The sequence below is a fragment of the Grammomys surdaster genome, unplaced genomic scaffold (assembly GCF_004785775.1).
Source record: "Grammomys surdaster isolate TR1022 unplaced genomic scaffold, NIH_TR_1.0 1089, whole genome shotgun sequence".
Classification (NCBI taxonomy): Eukaryota; Metazoa; Chordata; class Mammalia; order Rodentia; family Muridae; genus Grammomys; species Grammomys surdaster.
This window is the reverse complement of record NW_021605508.1, coordinates 215,935-230,918: the sequence shown is the minus strand read 5'-3', so window position 1 is coordinate 230,918 and position 14,984 is coordinate 215,935. Positions and strand designations below refer to the sequence as shown.

At 37.3% G+C, this 14,984-nt stretch overlaps 1 pseudogene; it reads left to right on the top strand.

The window, feature by feature from the left end:
- The first annotated feature begins 3,641 nt into the window (after positions 1–3,641).
- LOC114634777 lies at positions 3,642–4,563 on the top strand (annotated as a pseudogene).
- Positions 4,564–14,984: the final 10,421 nt, after the last annotated feature.

The following is a 14,984-nucleotide window of genomic DNA, read 5'->3' as shown; positions in this document are numbered from 1 at the left end:
AGAGGGAGAGGGAGAGGGAGAGGGAGAGGGAGAGGGAGAAGGAGATATTTAAAGGTACAGTATGTTATACTCATCTAAAGCAACTGTCCACTGGGAAAGTGTGTCCTAAAATAGGGCCAATTACCTATTTAGACATTAAGGAGAGTGCTCTCTGTGGTTCTTCAGTAGCAGCAGCTGTAACTGTCCTTTGATTTTTTTGTAGTTATTGAAATCTGTCAATCTCAGAGAACTAGATCTTTGTTGGTGTGTTAGTATTATGCATCATGATTTTCTTTTGTTAAGGTCCACTGGTCTATCCATATAGGCTTATTAGTTAGCCAATGTAAATGCAGGTCTCTTGGTATACTATTAGCAGTGGCCCCTAGTCTAAGTCTGGAAAGCCAGTTCCTGCTTTGTTCTGCTTACGGATGACCTGTATGAAATGTAATCTTGCTTGATTATTTTTCCAATATCTTTTTCAGGAACGTAACCAATTTTAAACACTTTTTATGAACTATTTTTGAAATTGAAAGAATACTAAGTTGAATTCACCATTGTTGCAACAAACCCCTTTTCCATAAGTTTATGAGCATGTCAGCTACTTACAGTTTAATATCCTACACCTGGCCTCCTGCTTCTATATATTTAATTCAATAAACACTCAGTTACACATGAGCTACCATTTCAATACTTAAAAGCTGAGTTGAGACTTACTGAAAAGAAGAAAGAATATTTATTCCAAAATTCTTCAGAAATCTATCCATCTCAGTGACCACAAATCTTCAATTTTAGTATCATTTAACATTAACCTTAATTTTGAACTTTCATGGTTAACAAATTTAACAAAATACTTTCTTCCAAGTACTACCAAATTGTCCTGTCCTATTAATTAAAACAGCTTTGATATGGGAGCAATACCAATTGATCAATCCTATCACCTTGGCTCTAAAGTTTTCTTAATATAAGCCATGATTTATTTTCACCTAGATAATCTTCATCTATTATTCCTGGATCTACAGTAAATTCTTGAGCTGTGAAACTGCTTCTTCCCAAAATTATCCCTACTGTTCATATAGAAATAGGACCATACACACCAGTGGCTATTTTCTAACAAGCAATTTGTGGAGACAGTGGAAGATATCCACACACTGTCAAATCAAGAACATCACTACCTAAAGCAACATGCATAAAATCTCCCAAACTGAGTTTATATTCCACTGATTGTCTTGTTGGTGAACTATTCCATTGCTGACAGGATATTGTTGGCTTGTATACTTTGTTCTTGGTCCCCCGAGATAGGCCCCTTATCTGGTTTCTCGACTCTTCACCATTCATTAACACAATGTCCACCTTTTCCACACCTATTACAAATTCCTGGTGATATATTTTGATTATTTTAAAATGAAGCATTTCCCTGTTTTATTCAATATTTTATTTATTTACATTTCAGATGTTATACACGTTCCTCATTCCCCCACATTAATCCCCTATCCTATCCCTCTCCCTCCTTTTTTGCTTTTATACTGTTTAAATTACATGCAAGTACTAAGACCAGTTTTAGGTTCAGGATCTAGCTGTACAATGGATGCAAATAGTCAAAGATAGTCAAAGAACATACAGGACAATAAACAGTCCTGTGATCACTCCTATGATCACTATTTGTAATGGCTTATCAGGATGACCAAAATCTTCCCTGTCCTAGCCCAAAGTCATTTTAATGCCTGAAGCCTACTTCTTTGTTCTAGCTTAAGATTTAGATTCCTGCCTGTAGTTACTTCCTTGTTCTAGCCTAGGATTTAGATTTCTGCCTGAAGTTACTTCTTTGTTGTAGTCTAATGTCAGATTCCTGCCTGCAGTCCATTTCCTTGTCCTTGGCCAAATTCGGATTCCTGCCAGGCAGCCCCAAAAGCTCTCCACATCTCCTTTTTATTGTGCAAAACAGACTGAGCCTGTCTTAGGTGGTTCTGACAAGAATGTCTTCCTTAGCCATCATGGAATATGCATTATCAAAAGCAATGTACTTCTGTCTTAGATTGTTAAGTCTCTGTGCAGAATCTTACCCATCTTTGGCTTGCCAGCCTGTTAAATTAATAACCCTGTCTGAGGGTCCATTTTCAGTTTCAAGTCATGTACTTTGGTTGCCAACATGTTGATGTAGTTAGAGTCAAGCTTTAACATGATTGGCAGGAATAAAAGTATTCCCAGCACAAAAGGGGCTAGCCTGACCAAGCTATATTCCTGAGGTTTAACCAAAATGGAAATACTGACCTCAAGCCATGGATAATTTTATCAGCACTATCTGAAGTATCAAAGCTCAACAGAGCAGCATTCTTTAAATTCATAATCTCACTATGCAAAGTTAAAACATCCAGAGAGGTGTTAGAATTATTCCAAATACCCTACAGGGGTCTTTAAACTTTTTTCTAATTATAATGACTACTATTGTAAATTTTACAATAATAGTTATTATTGTTGTAATGATATTACACTCCAATGGTATTTGTCAGGACACTTGAAATGGCTCCTAATTCTTAAACTCTGAACCTTCTCCCAATAATTTGAGTAGGATATAGAGTATCAATTCGTTGTTCCAAAACCTATATAAATCCTCTTGTATACTCAACACATTTGGAACATTTTTTTGCTAGATGATTAACAAAAGTAGTTGTCTTAACTTCTTGTGTCAAATTGCAGAAGCAATGGTGCTAGCAATTAGTGTAATTGAATCTGTTATCCAGCAATAATCAAGCCCACTACCCTCTTGCTTCTGCTTAAAGCCTAATTCACTTCTTCCAGCACTGTCAAGCTTCTTTCAGAGAATCAAGGTCTTTTAATACTCAGGGCAGTAAGACAAAAGCTGGTTGATAGACCCTCATAACAGATATGCCATGTTTCAACACACTAACACAATTAGAAAGTATATAGTCAATGCAACTTATAATAAATACTGTAAAAGAGACAAAAACAATTTTCGCTTGACAATTATAAGAGACTTAAATCATGCACTAACCGTGGTTTGAATCCAGATCTATCATAACTTTATCTATTGCTATCCAAACATTATAGAGAACTGCAGCTAACTTCCAAATATGTCTCTGAAAATGTCCAGATCCAGCCTTCCAAATGAAGACTGTTATTTCCAATATTGGATTGATTTCTAGACCAGTACATGATTGAGTCCAAATAACTGGTCACATTTAAGAAAACTACAAGAGTCATTATAATTTCTCTTTTTGATTCTGTGTCCCACAAGGTCTAAAAAATTGAGGCAAGGCAGTTTGTCCCATCTGGGATATAGGCAAGCAAAGATGGTCAGGAACATATGTCTAATACAGCTTCCCAGTCACCCTTGTCAGGGCACTCAGCATGCTCACAGATCAGCATCAGTCTTTGGCTCAGCACCAACATGTCTCACCAATCACTCTGGCAGCCACCATGTTCCTATAGCATCCTGCAGAAAAAACACAAATGTGTCCTCTTCCTCATATTAGGTACCTGGTCAGGATCATGTCATATGCCTGTAAGTGGATCTTTCCTTTTCACCTAGCCATAAGTATGCCTAGTTGAAGGGTGGCATAGACACTCAGCAGAAAGTTCCTTGGCATCCATTTTTTTTAATTTAAAATAAAAAAGTATGGGACGCGCTGTCTGCCAGCCAGTGGATGTGCGGCAACAACATGTCCACCCCGATGCCCGCCATTGTGCCTGCCGCCCGGAAGGCCACTGCCGTGGTTATTTTCCTTCACGGATTGGGAGATACTGGAACTCACGAGAGACCATCTTCCTTTGTTTAGGCAAATATTAGAGAATGGCTCTTGCTTCCAGGTCTGCAGTGTACTCAATAGCACATTCTCCGTATGCTCAAGGCACGGATGGGCAGAAGCCTTTGCAGGTATCAAAAGTTCCCACATCAAATACATCTGCCCACATGCACCTGTCATGCCCGTCACATTAAATATGAATATGGCTATGCCTTCTTGGTTTGATATCATTGGACTTTCACCAGATTCCCAGGAGGATGAATCTGGAATTAAACAGGCGGCAGAAACTGTAAAAGCCTTGATAGATCAAGAAGTGAAGAATGGCATTCCTTCTAGCAGAATTATTTTGGGAGGATTTTCTCAGGGAGGTGCCTTATCTTTATTCACTGCTCTCACCACACAGCAGAAACTGGCTGGTGTCACTGCACTCAGTTGCTGGCTTCCACTTCAGGCTTCATTTTCACAGGGGCCTCTCAATAGTGCTAATCAGGATATTTCTATTCTCCAGTGCCATGGAGATTGTGACCCTTTAGTTCCCCTATGTTTGGTTCTCTTACTGTTGAAAGACTAAAAGCATTGGTAAATCCAGCCAATGTAACCTTCAAAATCTATGAGAGCATGATGCACAGCTCATGCCAGCAGGAAATGATGGATGTCAAGCACTTCATTGACAAGCTCCTACCTCCAATTGATTGACATCACTAAGAGGCCTTGAGTTGAAGCTCACCAGCATCACAGTAGTGATCCCATGACTGATCATAAAACTTCTAATGTTTGCAGTGTTAAAAATGTTTTGCAAATACATACCAATGATACAGACTAAATGATGTCTCCCTCATGGGAAATGTATGATCCTTTTAAGTTTCTATGCATATATTTGTATTATACCATTCAGAATATACTAGTATTACAGTAGGTAAGTGAAGCAACTAGCTTCTTTGTCTCAAATTAATCAGCAAAATAAGATAACACAAGCAGAATTTTACTACAGCATTTGAAAATTACTAGTATGCTCTCTGAAAATGTGTTCAGGTCTAAACAAGCTGTTAAGATGTAAGTGACTGCCGGGTGGTGGTGGCGCATGCCTTTAATCCCAGCACTTGGGAGGCTGAGGCAGGTGAATTTTTGAGTTCGAGGCCAGCCTGGTCTACAGAGTGAGTTTCAGGACAGCCAGGACTACACAGAGAAACCTGTCTCGAAAAATCTACAAAAAAAAAAAAAAAGATGTAAGTGACTTCTCAATTCTGTGAGTTAAACTATAGTTTTACTCCACAATTGTTCAGTAACCATGCAGTATCTGTATTTTTATGTTTAAATTCATACATACGTGACTATAATACCTAAGAAAAGTAACTAATCAGATGGTATTATATTATCCCTAATAATAGGAGTAATGCTTTTAAGGGTCAAAAAGTAATACTGTTCTCATTAATTAATGGCCCTTCTACTGGGGAACCAGGCTTTTTTTCCCCTTCTATGTAATTTTTCTCCTCTCAAGAAAAAAAATTAGTTTTCTTGGTTTTTTGATTTTTCCATAGAAAACTAATATTGCCTCTCTTTCATTAAAAAAAATCTATCACTATATATTATTTGGCATTTTGACACAGACATACAGTATTTCCGATCTAGGTAATGTGAAAAGAAACCAAACATTACTTAAGGTTACATATTTCAAATAACTGCACCTTAGTCCAACTTTAGGCTATAGAGTTATCAGAATCTTCAGTCCTGGTAATAATTCTGTGGTTTTATTTTTCTGTAAAAAACTTAAAGGGTAAATAATATGTTGACATATTTAGACATACTTGTGACTGCTATTAAAATATAATTTCTTAAACATCTTATAGCAGAGTTTAAGTTTACATTTTCTTTACATGTTATGCTTAAAACCAAATACTGTTCAAGATTAGCAATCAGACTTTTATTTTTATCTGGGTAACATACAGATTTGAAATTTTCATCTTAAGTAAAGGAGCTTTTGATAAATCAGTCTCTTGTATACACATTAACATAACAATCATTTGAATATAAATAATAAACATGCTCAAAATACTGGTGAAAATTATTTAATTTATGGGTAATAAGAATTGATTAGAACATATTAAAACTCATATTTATAACTGTTACCACATTGTTGAATATGTTGCACAATAATTTGGCTATTTCTGAACGGTTGCTTTTCCTGCTGTTTTCCAACCAACCAAAAAGAAGTAGCTTTATAACGGACGCTAACTGATACAGAGATCATTTTGGAATGTCCTAGATAGAATATTAACAATGAAGCTGAATGTTAATGTCTGGAGTTAAAACAATTTCAAACAATCATTTACTAATTTGCTTTGCTTTGAAGAACATAAATTTACTTCAGTTATTCTATCTTGAAAGATTTAATTGGGATAAGAAATATTACGTTGAATTTGTATGCTGTAATGTGGGAAAGTGTCATGTTTTTCACAGTTTCTACTAATGTGAAATAAAATTTAATTTTGGCTTTAAAAAATAAAAAAATAAAAAAGTATGATTTAAATAAATTTGTGATGTTTGGGTTTATACCTCCCCCTTTTATTTTATAAAGATATTATTTTAAAGTTCCATGGGCCCCTTCCACAATATCTTGTCCTTGAGGATTAAAAGGAATCCCCAATAATAAATTGTTGACAAAAAATCTCAACTGCTAAAATACAATTGCCAGTTTCATTATCTGTTCTTTCTAATTGGATATTTTACTTATTTACCTTTCAAATGTTATCCCCTCTCCCATCCTCCAAACCCCTTATCCCATATCCCTTCCTCCTACTCCTATGATGGTGTGGCCTCACCCATCTACCCATTCCCTCCTCCCTGCTCTTGAACTATCCAACACTAGGGCATCCAGATATTAAGGGAGCAAGGCCTCCTCTTTCAGCGATGCCTGACAAGGCCATCCTCAACTACCTGTAGAGGTAGAGCCATGAGTCCCTCCCTTTGTGTTCCCAGGCTGGAGGTTTAGATTATGGGAGTTCTGGTTGGTTGGTAATAATATTCTCACTTTGAGGCTGCTAGCCCCTTCAGCTCCTTCAGTCTTCTTTCTAACTCCTCCACTGGGGACTCTCTGATCAGTTCAATGGCTAGCTGTGAGCATCTGCCTCTGTTTATGTCAGGCACTGGGAGAGCCTCTCAGGAGACAGGCATGTCATGCTCCCATCAGCATGCACTTCCTGGCATCCAGAACAGTGTCTTCATTTCATGACTGTATGTGGAATGGATCCCCAGGTGGGGCCGTTTCCAGACAATCCATCCTCCAGTCTCTGCTCTACACTTTGTCTCTGTACTTGTTCCTGTAAGTATTTTGTTACTCCTTCTAAGAAGGACCAAAGCACCCACACTTTGGTTTTCTTTCTTCTTGAGTTTCATGTGGTCTGTGAGTTGTATCTTAGGTAGTGTGAGCTTTGGGGCTAATAACCACTTATCAGTGAGTGAATACCTTGTGTGTTCTTTTGTGATTTTGTTATCTCACTCAGGATGATATTTTCCAGTTCCATCCACTTGCCGAAGAATTTCATGAACTCAGTGTTTTTAATAGCTGAGCAGTACTTCATTGTGTAAATGTACTACATTTTCTGTATCCATTCCTCTGTTGAAGGACATCTGGGTTCTTTTCAGCTTCTGGATACTATAAAATAAGGCTGCTATGAACATAGTGGAGCATGTGTCCCTGTTATATGTTGGAGCATCTTTTGGGTATACTCCCAAGAGTAGGATAGCTGGGTCCTCAGGTAATACTATGTTCAAATTTCTGAGGAACCACAAGACTGCTTTCCATAGTGGTTTACCAGCTTATAATACCACCAACAATGGAGAAGTGTTTCTCTTTCTCCACATCCTCACCAGCATATACTACCACTAGCATTTTTGATCTTGGCTATTCTGAGAGGTGTGAGATGAAATCTCAGGGTTGTTTTGATTTGCATTTTCCTAATGACTAAGGATTTTGAACACTTCTTTAGGTGCTTTTTGACCATTCGAGATTCCTTGATTGAGAATTCTCCGTTTATCTCTATATCCCATTTTTAAATCAGGTTATTTGATGGCCTAGAGTCTAATTTCCTCAGTTCTTTATGTACATTTGATTTTAGCACTCTATCAGATGGAGGATTGGTAAAGATCTTTTCCCAATCTGTTGGTTGCTGCTTTGTCATATTGACAGTGTCCTTTGCTTTACAGAAGCTTTGCAGTTTTATGAGGTCCCATTTGTCAGTTCATAATCTTAGAACATAAGCCATGGGTGTTCTGTTCAGGAACGTTTTCCCTGTGCCCAAATATTCAAGGTTCTTCCCCATGTACTCTTCTATTGTTTCAGTGTATCTGGTTTCATGTGAAGGTCCTTTATCCACTTGGACTTGAGCTTTGTACAAGGAGATAAGAATGGTTCAATTTGCTTTCTTCTACATGCTGACCTCCAGTTAAACCAGCACCATTTGTTGAAAATGCTGTTCCACTGAATGGTTTTAGCTCCTTTTTCAAAGATCAACTGACCATAGGTGTGTGGATTCATTTCTGGGTATTCAGTTATATTCCATTCATCTTCCTGCCTGTCTCTGTACCAACACCATGCAGTTTTTATCTCTATTGCTCTGTAGTACAGTTTGAGGTCACGGACAGTGATTTCCCCAGAACTTCTTTTATTGTTGAGGATAGTTTTCAGTATGCTGGGTTTTTGTTATCCAAAACGAATTTGAGAATTTCTCTTTCTATCTCTGTGAAGAATTGAGTTGGAATTTTGATGGGGATTGCTTTAAACCTGAAGATTGCTTTTGGCAAGATGGTCATTTTTACTATATAAATCCTGCCAATCATGAGCATGGGAGATCTTTCCATCTTCTGAGATCTGTTTCAATTTCTTTCATCAGAGGATTGAAGTTCTTGTCATACAGGTCTTTTACTTGCTTGGTTAGATTCACACCAAGGTATTTTATATTATTTGTGACTATTGTGAAAGGTGTCATTTTCCTAATTTCTTTCTCAGGCTGTTTTTCCTTTGAGTAGAGGAAGACTACTGATTTGTTTGAGTTAATTTTATATCCAGCCACTTTGCTGAAGTTGTTTACCAGGTTTAGGAGTTCTCTGGTAGAAGTTTTGGGGTCACTTAAGTATACTACCATATCATCTGCAAATAGTGAAATTTTGATTTCTTCCTTACCAAATTGTATCCCTTTGACCTTCTTTTGTTGCATAATTGCTCTGGCTAGAACTTCCAGTAGTATATTTAATAGGTAGGGAGAGAGTGGGAAGCTTTGTCTAGTCCCTGATTTTAGTAGGATTGCTTCAATTTTCTCTCCATTTAGTTTGATATTGGCTACTGGTTTGCTGTATATTGCTGTTACTATGTTTAGGTATGGTCCTAGTATTCCTGATCTTTCCAAGACTTTTACCATGAGGGGTGTTAAATTTTGCCAAATGCTTTCTCAGCATCTAGTGATATGATCATGTGGTTTTTTTTTTTATCTTTGAGTTTGTTTATACACTGGATTACATTGACGGATATCTGTATAATGAACCATCACAGAATTCTTGGAATAAAGCTTACTTGATCATTATGTATGATTGTTTTGATGTGTTCTTGGATTCAGTTTGTGAGAATTTTATTGAGTATTTTTGCATTGACATTCACAAGGGAGATTGATATGAAGTTCTCTTTTTTTGTTGGGTCTTTTTGAGGTTTAGGTATGAGCATAATTGTGGCTTCATAGAATGAATAGGGTAATGTTCCTTCTGTTTCTATTTTGTGGAATAGTTTAAAGAAAATTGATATTAGATCTTCTTTGAAAGTCTGATAGAACTCTGCACTAAAACCATCCGATCCTGGGCATTTTTTGGTTGGGAGACGTTTAGTGACTGCTTCTATTTCTTTCTGGGTTATGAGATTGTTTAGATGGTTTATCTTGTCCTGATTTAACTTTGGTAACTGGTATCTGTCTATAAAATTGTCCATTTCATCCAGATTTTCCAATTTTGTTGAGTATAGGCTTTTGTAGTAGTATCTGATGATTTTTTTTGAATTTCCTCGGTTTCTGTTGTTATGTCTCCATTTTCTGTTCTGATTTTATTAATTTGGATACTCTCTGCCCTCTGATCAGTTTGGCTAAGGGTTTATCTATCTTGTTTTTTTTTTTTTTCAAAAAAGCAGCTCTTGGTTTTAATTATTCCTTGTATATTTATTTTTCTTTCTACTTGGTGGATTTCAGCCCTGAGTTTATTTCCTGAAATCTACTCCACTTTCCTGTCTGGGGGTTCAAAAGCAAGTCCTTTTGAAATAGTCAATGTTAGATTTTATAAACTTTAACATTCCAAGTATTGTCATTGAGGCTTTTCATAATTTTTAAGTGCTTTAAACAAATTACTCAGACTTTTATAACTCATAAAAGATTTTACCATCATGTTTTGCAAGTATGTCCCTCTTAATATATACATTCTCAGTTATTAAAATGATATTTATGATTTATAAAATTTTTATTCAATTAAATATTAATATTTTATACATATTATATTATCTTTCTTTTTCCTAAAAAAGCTTTATTTTTAAGTTAAGAAAAGTTGCATTCTAAGGATCACTTCTCCCTTATAAAAGAAATCCTAGATATACTAGTTACAATATTACTAGGTATTCCTTTTCCAATATGTGATTGAGAATTTAACAGTTTTTAAGCAGTCATCGCTTGATTTGGAAACTTCAGAGACAGTTTCTCTCCCACAGTATCACAGGCTCTATATCAAAGGTGATAGATAACTTTAAAAATGTACAGTCAGGAAAGAGTGAGAGAATTCATATTCATCAGCAGGAGAGATGGCTCAGCAGTTAAGAACACTTACTGCTCCTCCAGAGGTTCTATTTTCAATTCCCAGCAACCACATGGTGGCTCACAACTATCTATAATGGGATCTGATGCTCTTTTCTGGTGTGCATGAAGGCAGGGCATAAAATATATATTGTATCTTTACATAGTCATATAGGTAGAGCTCTCTCTTTTATGTTTAGTTTGGAAGACAGCAGTTGTTTAACTTTGAATATAGGGCAGAAGCCCTATATTTGACCTTGAAAATGTCATTTAATTATTACTTTGTATTTAAAGATATCATAGATGTCAAGTATTTCTTTTAAATCTTTTACATGATTGCATATAGATATATAGGTATATCACATTTAAAGGCACAGACTGTTATTTTCATCTAAAGCAAGTGTCCATTAGGAAAAGTATATCTTGGTATAGAAGAAATCACTTCTTTAGCCATTAAGAGCCAACAGAGCACCCAAGCAGCTCTTCACTGGCAGCAACTCTAATTGTCCTTTGATTATTTGTTTAACTCACTCAGCTATCTTTGTCAGTATTGCTATTCTAGAATATTTACAGAGAAAGACCACTGACACAAATCATTATTCAAAATTAATTAAAGCAAACAGTGAATTAGAGCAAATATTTTTATTAATGTGCATGGGCTGTCTCTACCTAAAACCTGGTTCAAGCAGTTAGACTTGAACATGAATTAGAAAAGTGCATTTCTTTAGAAATCCCCAGAAATAAGAGGTTTCACAATGGTGGGGATGTCATGTCAATAGATGGGTTACAGGAGGTGAATTTAATCATAACAAATCAGTGGTAACAACCTTCAGAAATAAAGACATGTTTACAAGTTGGTCATAGCAAGATGGTCATGACAAGGTTGTAGTAACAAGGTGGTCATAAGATGGTAGTTATAAAAATGTAGTCATAACAAGGTTGTCATAACAAGACAGTCATTAAAATGTAGTCAAAACTGAAAAGGTAGTCATGAAAAAGTGATCATAACAAGGTGGTAGTAACAAGGTGGTCATACAAGGTGGTCACAATAAACTTTTAAAACAAAAGCATGTTTACTGTTTCCTGAAAGGGGCTGGATAGAACCATTTGTAGTTAGGGTTACAGGTGTGGCATATCCCACTCTTTGAGAAACAGATTTCATCATAAATAGAAACAAACCTAGTTTGTCTCTACTACAAGATGTTTTTCAAGCCTAAGATGATGGCAGCCGGGTTCATCTTCCCATCCCCATCTTGTCAAATCCTTGATAGAGTCTTAGCAATTTTTATCTGGATAGGAAACAAAATTTGTAATGTATCAAAAGATACATGCACCACTCATATATCTTTTGGCTTATGTTGTACCAGGAAGCATTTGGGAATCCCAAAAGATCACCAAGGAACTGACTCTGACACAGTTGCACCTTGGTCTTTTATTTACAAGCCCAAGCCCAGGCCAAAACATCCTCACTTGCACAGTAGGATGGTAAGGTGGAACCATAAGCCTACTTTCAGACAATCATTTATAGAGGCAAGCAAACAAGCAAGGGGGTTTCTAGCCTGTAACACACTTGATTTGGGGAAGTATTATGGCCTTTAACATAATTGGTTGTTGCTAGGAAACAAACCATAAACTTTTGCTTTTCTCCCAATTGATAGTTGTTTGGAATTAAAGTGCCAAGGGCAGGCTTGTAACCTGTTGGTGCACATTTGTTGGAGAGTAACCTGTAAACTGGTGCTAGACTCAGGTTTTTGGGGGGAGTAACCTAGAAACTGGTGCTAGGTTCTGGCTTTTTTTGTTAATTCAAGTTCAACCTTAGGGTCAGACTCTCTAAGAGGAAGTCTGAACCCAAAGATATGGCTCTTCACTTTACATAGAGAAGACAAAAATTTTAAGGCCATATAATCTTGGCATGTCAATAGATATTATAGGTATCTGTTGTCTCCTTTGTCAGAGAGTTTCCTTTTGATCCGATTGAACCTTCTGTTGAGGATAAGGAGTAGTGTCCTCCCTTTTGTATCTACTTCTCAGCTGAAATTAGGATGCTGTTGTCAATGCCTAGGAAGCCTGGAATGTTAGTGAAAGGCTGAGAGGGAATTAGGGCAATAGAAGAGTCATCAAAATATCTGCTTTGGTGACACAGCTGAAGAGACAGGGAGCAATATCATCCCTCAGATCATTCATGGGACTTACTCTTGTCTCTATAAGTGTTGCAATGGCATAGTGTTAGTGGGAGATTCTTTTGTCCTTCTGGGCCCCCATTACATGTAGAGGGATGCCTGTCTTTTGTGATTGATGATCTATATTTTCTGATTCAACCAAATTACAATTTATATTTCATGTGACTCATATCTGCAAGGCTTTTTTGGGATTCCTATTCAGTAAGTCAAAGGCCTCTCTCTTGAACTTATTAAAAATATCCTAGAAATATCAATGTGGATCAATGTATACCTGATGAGCCAAGAGATAAGCCAAGATGTCCATCATGCACACAGCTTCGGGGGGAGGGGGGCTAGAAGTTAAAGGGAAGTCTTTCCACACAGGTACTCAGAGTATCCAGCACCAGGCTGAAGCAGATGATGTGACCATTTATACTTGGCTCTGTGCATGGATGAGAGACTCTGCTGCTGAGTCAGTAACTGCTCCTACCCTCACTGACAGCCCTGCAGCCACCATGCAGAAGCCAGAGCTGTTGTCCCTGAAACTTCAACTCAAGCACTAGCTGAAGCAGTAACCTGTGACTAGAAACACAGAGAAGAGTATCAGAGAGAATGACTGTATGTGTTGTAAAGGTAACCTGTAATTTTCATTATTGGGTCATTATTAAAAATGTAATCACATTTTCAATAAGTATTTTTAAACTATTTAAATAAAAGCTTTTAATATTAAATTTATAAAAAATAAAGGAGGCAGTGTTTCTAAATGCACTGCCCAACCACACAACCACCCTGACTCTGAATCACAGCATATGTCAGGGATAAAGAATAGTTTGTTTTCTGGATTGGCTGTCCTTGCAAATTTTCCATCATCCAAGCTGCCTATTAAGGCCATGTTGCTATGCTATGTTACTTGAGACCTTGCTATAGCCAGGGCTGGTACTGGTGTGCTGCTGCTGCAGTCTGTGTTGATGCCTGTAACCTGTGTTATGACCAGAGGCCATATGGATGTTTGAGGTTTGTGCTACCACCAGGGCCCATTGAAGTTCATGGCCTATGTTCCCAATAGAGTCCATATTGAGTTAATATCCATGGCCTGTGGTACCCCCTGAAGCCTTCGACACTGGGCCTTTACTGATCCTTAGGCTTTGATAATGGTTTCACCAGGCAGGCCCTTGAGTTTTCAGAACAGCCTGTCTCTGTTCTTTAAGGCTAGCGGGAGGGGTTTCGGGCATGTACATCCATGTTCTGGGTTTTTTGTAGGTGCTGAAACTCAAGACTGCATGTTTGCAGAGTGATCATTATTACTCACTAAGCCAGTTCCCTGTCATCAGGTTGCTTGATTTTGATGTTTCCTCAGTTTGTATTCCAGGATGTCTTGCCAAGCTGGGTTTGAATATGCACTACCACATTCACTGTGAGTTAATTTCTTAATCTCCTGAAGGACATGCTGATATTTTATATTTCTTTCTATGTCAGTTTTCATAATACTACATTTGGAAATATAGTAGACATTCCCCATCAGAGTGCTGTATGGACTACACCTGGAGAACCCAGTAAACTCATCCTTGTTACTCAGATTCCATGGTGCAATAATATAGCCCCCCAAATCATATCTGAGCTGGATCCAAATATATGTCTCTCTGATATGTTCCAAATCCTTTCATGAGTCCTAAGTTTCAATGATATTCAGTTATCCATTAAAATTCTTATCTTATATACTATTATACAATATATGATAATTTTTGTTTGACTAACAGACAGCTGACTAACATAAACTACCTGGCCTGTGAGATGGCTCAGTAAATAAAGCACTCTCTTGCGTAGCCTTTCTACCCTAGTTCAAACACTAGAACCAAAGGAAAGATGGAAGAAGACCATTGAGTTCACTTTTAAAACTTCTTTTATTTTTATTTCTGTGTGTGGTACATGTGTGAAGATGCCTGTGGAAGCAGGAGGGTGTGTCAGACTCCTTAGAGCTGGAGTTGGAGGTGACTGTGAACCACCTGAAGTGGGTGTTGGGAAGCAAACTCTGGTCTTCTGCAAGAGAAGCAAGATGACTTAGTCTCTGAGATTTCTCTTAATATCCTCCTTAATAACCTTCTTAATTACCAACCATGGAGTAGCATCCATTCATATGGCAAATGCTATTCATTCCAGGTACTGCATAAAACACATTTAGCCTCTGTAGTGTTGTGTACCATGGGTTTGCTTACCCCTTCTTTTTAGTACTCAGTACAAAGGCTGATCACCTGACACTATGGATGGAGCCA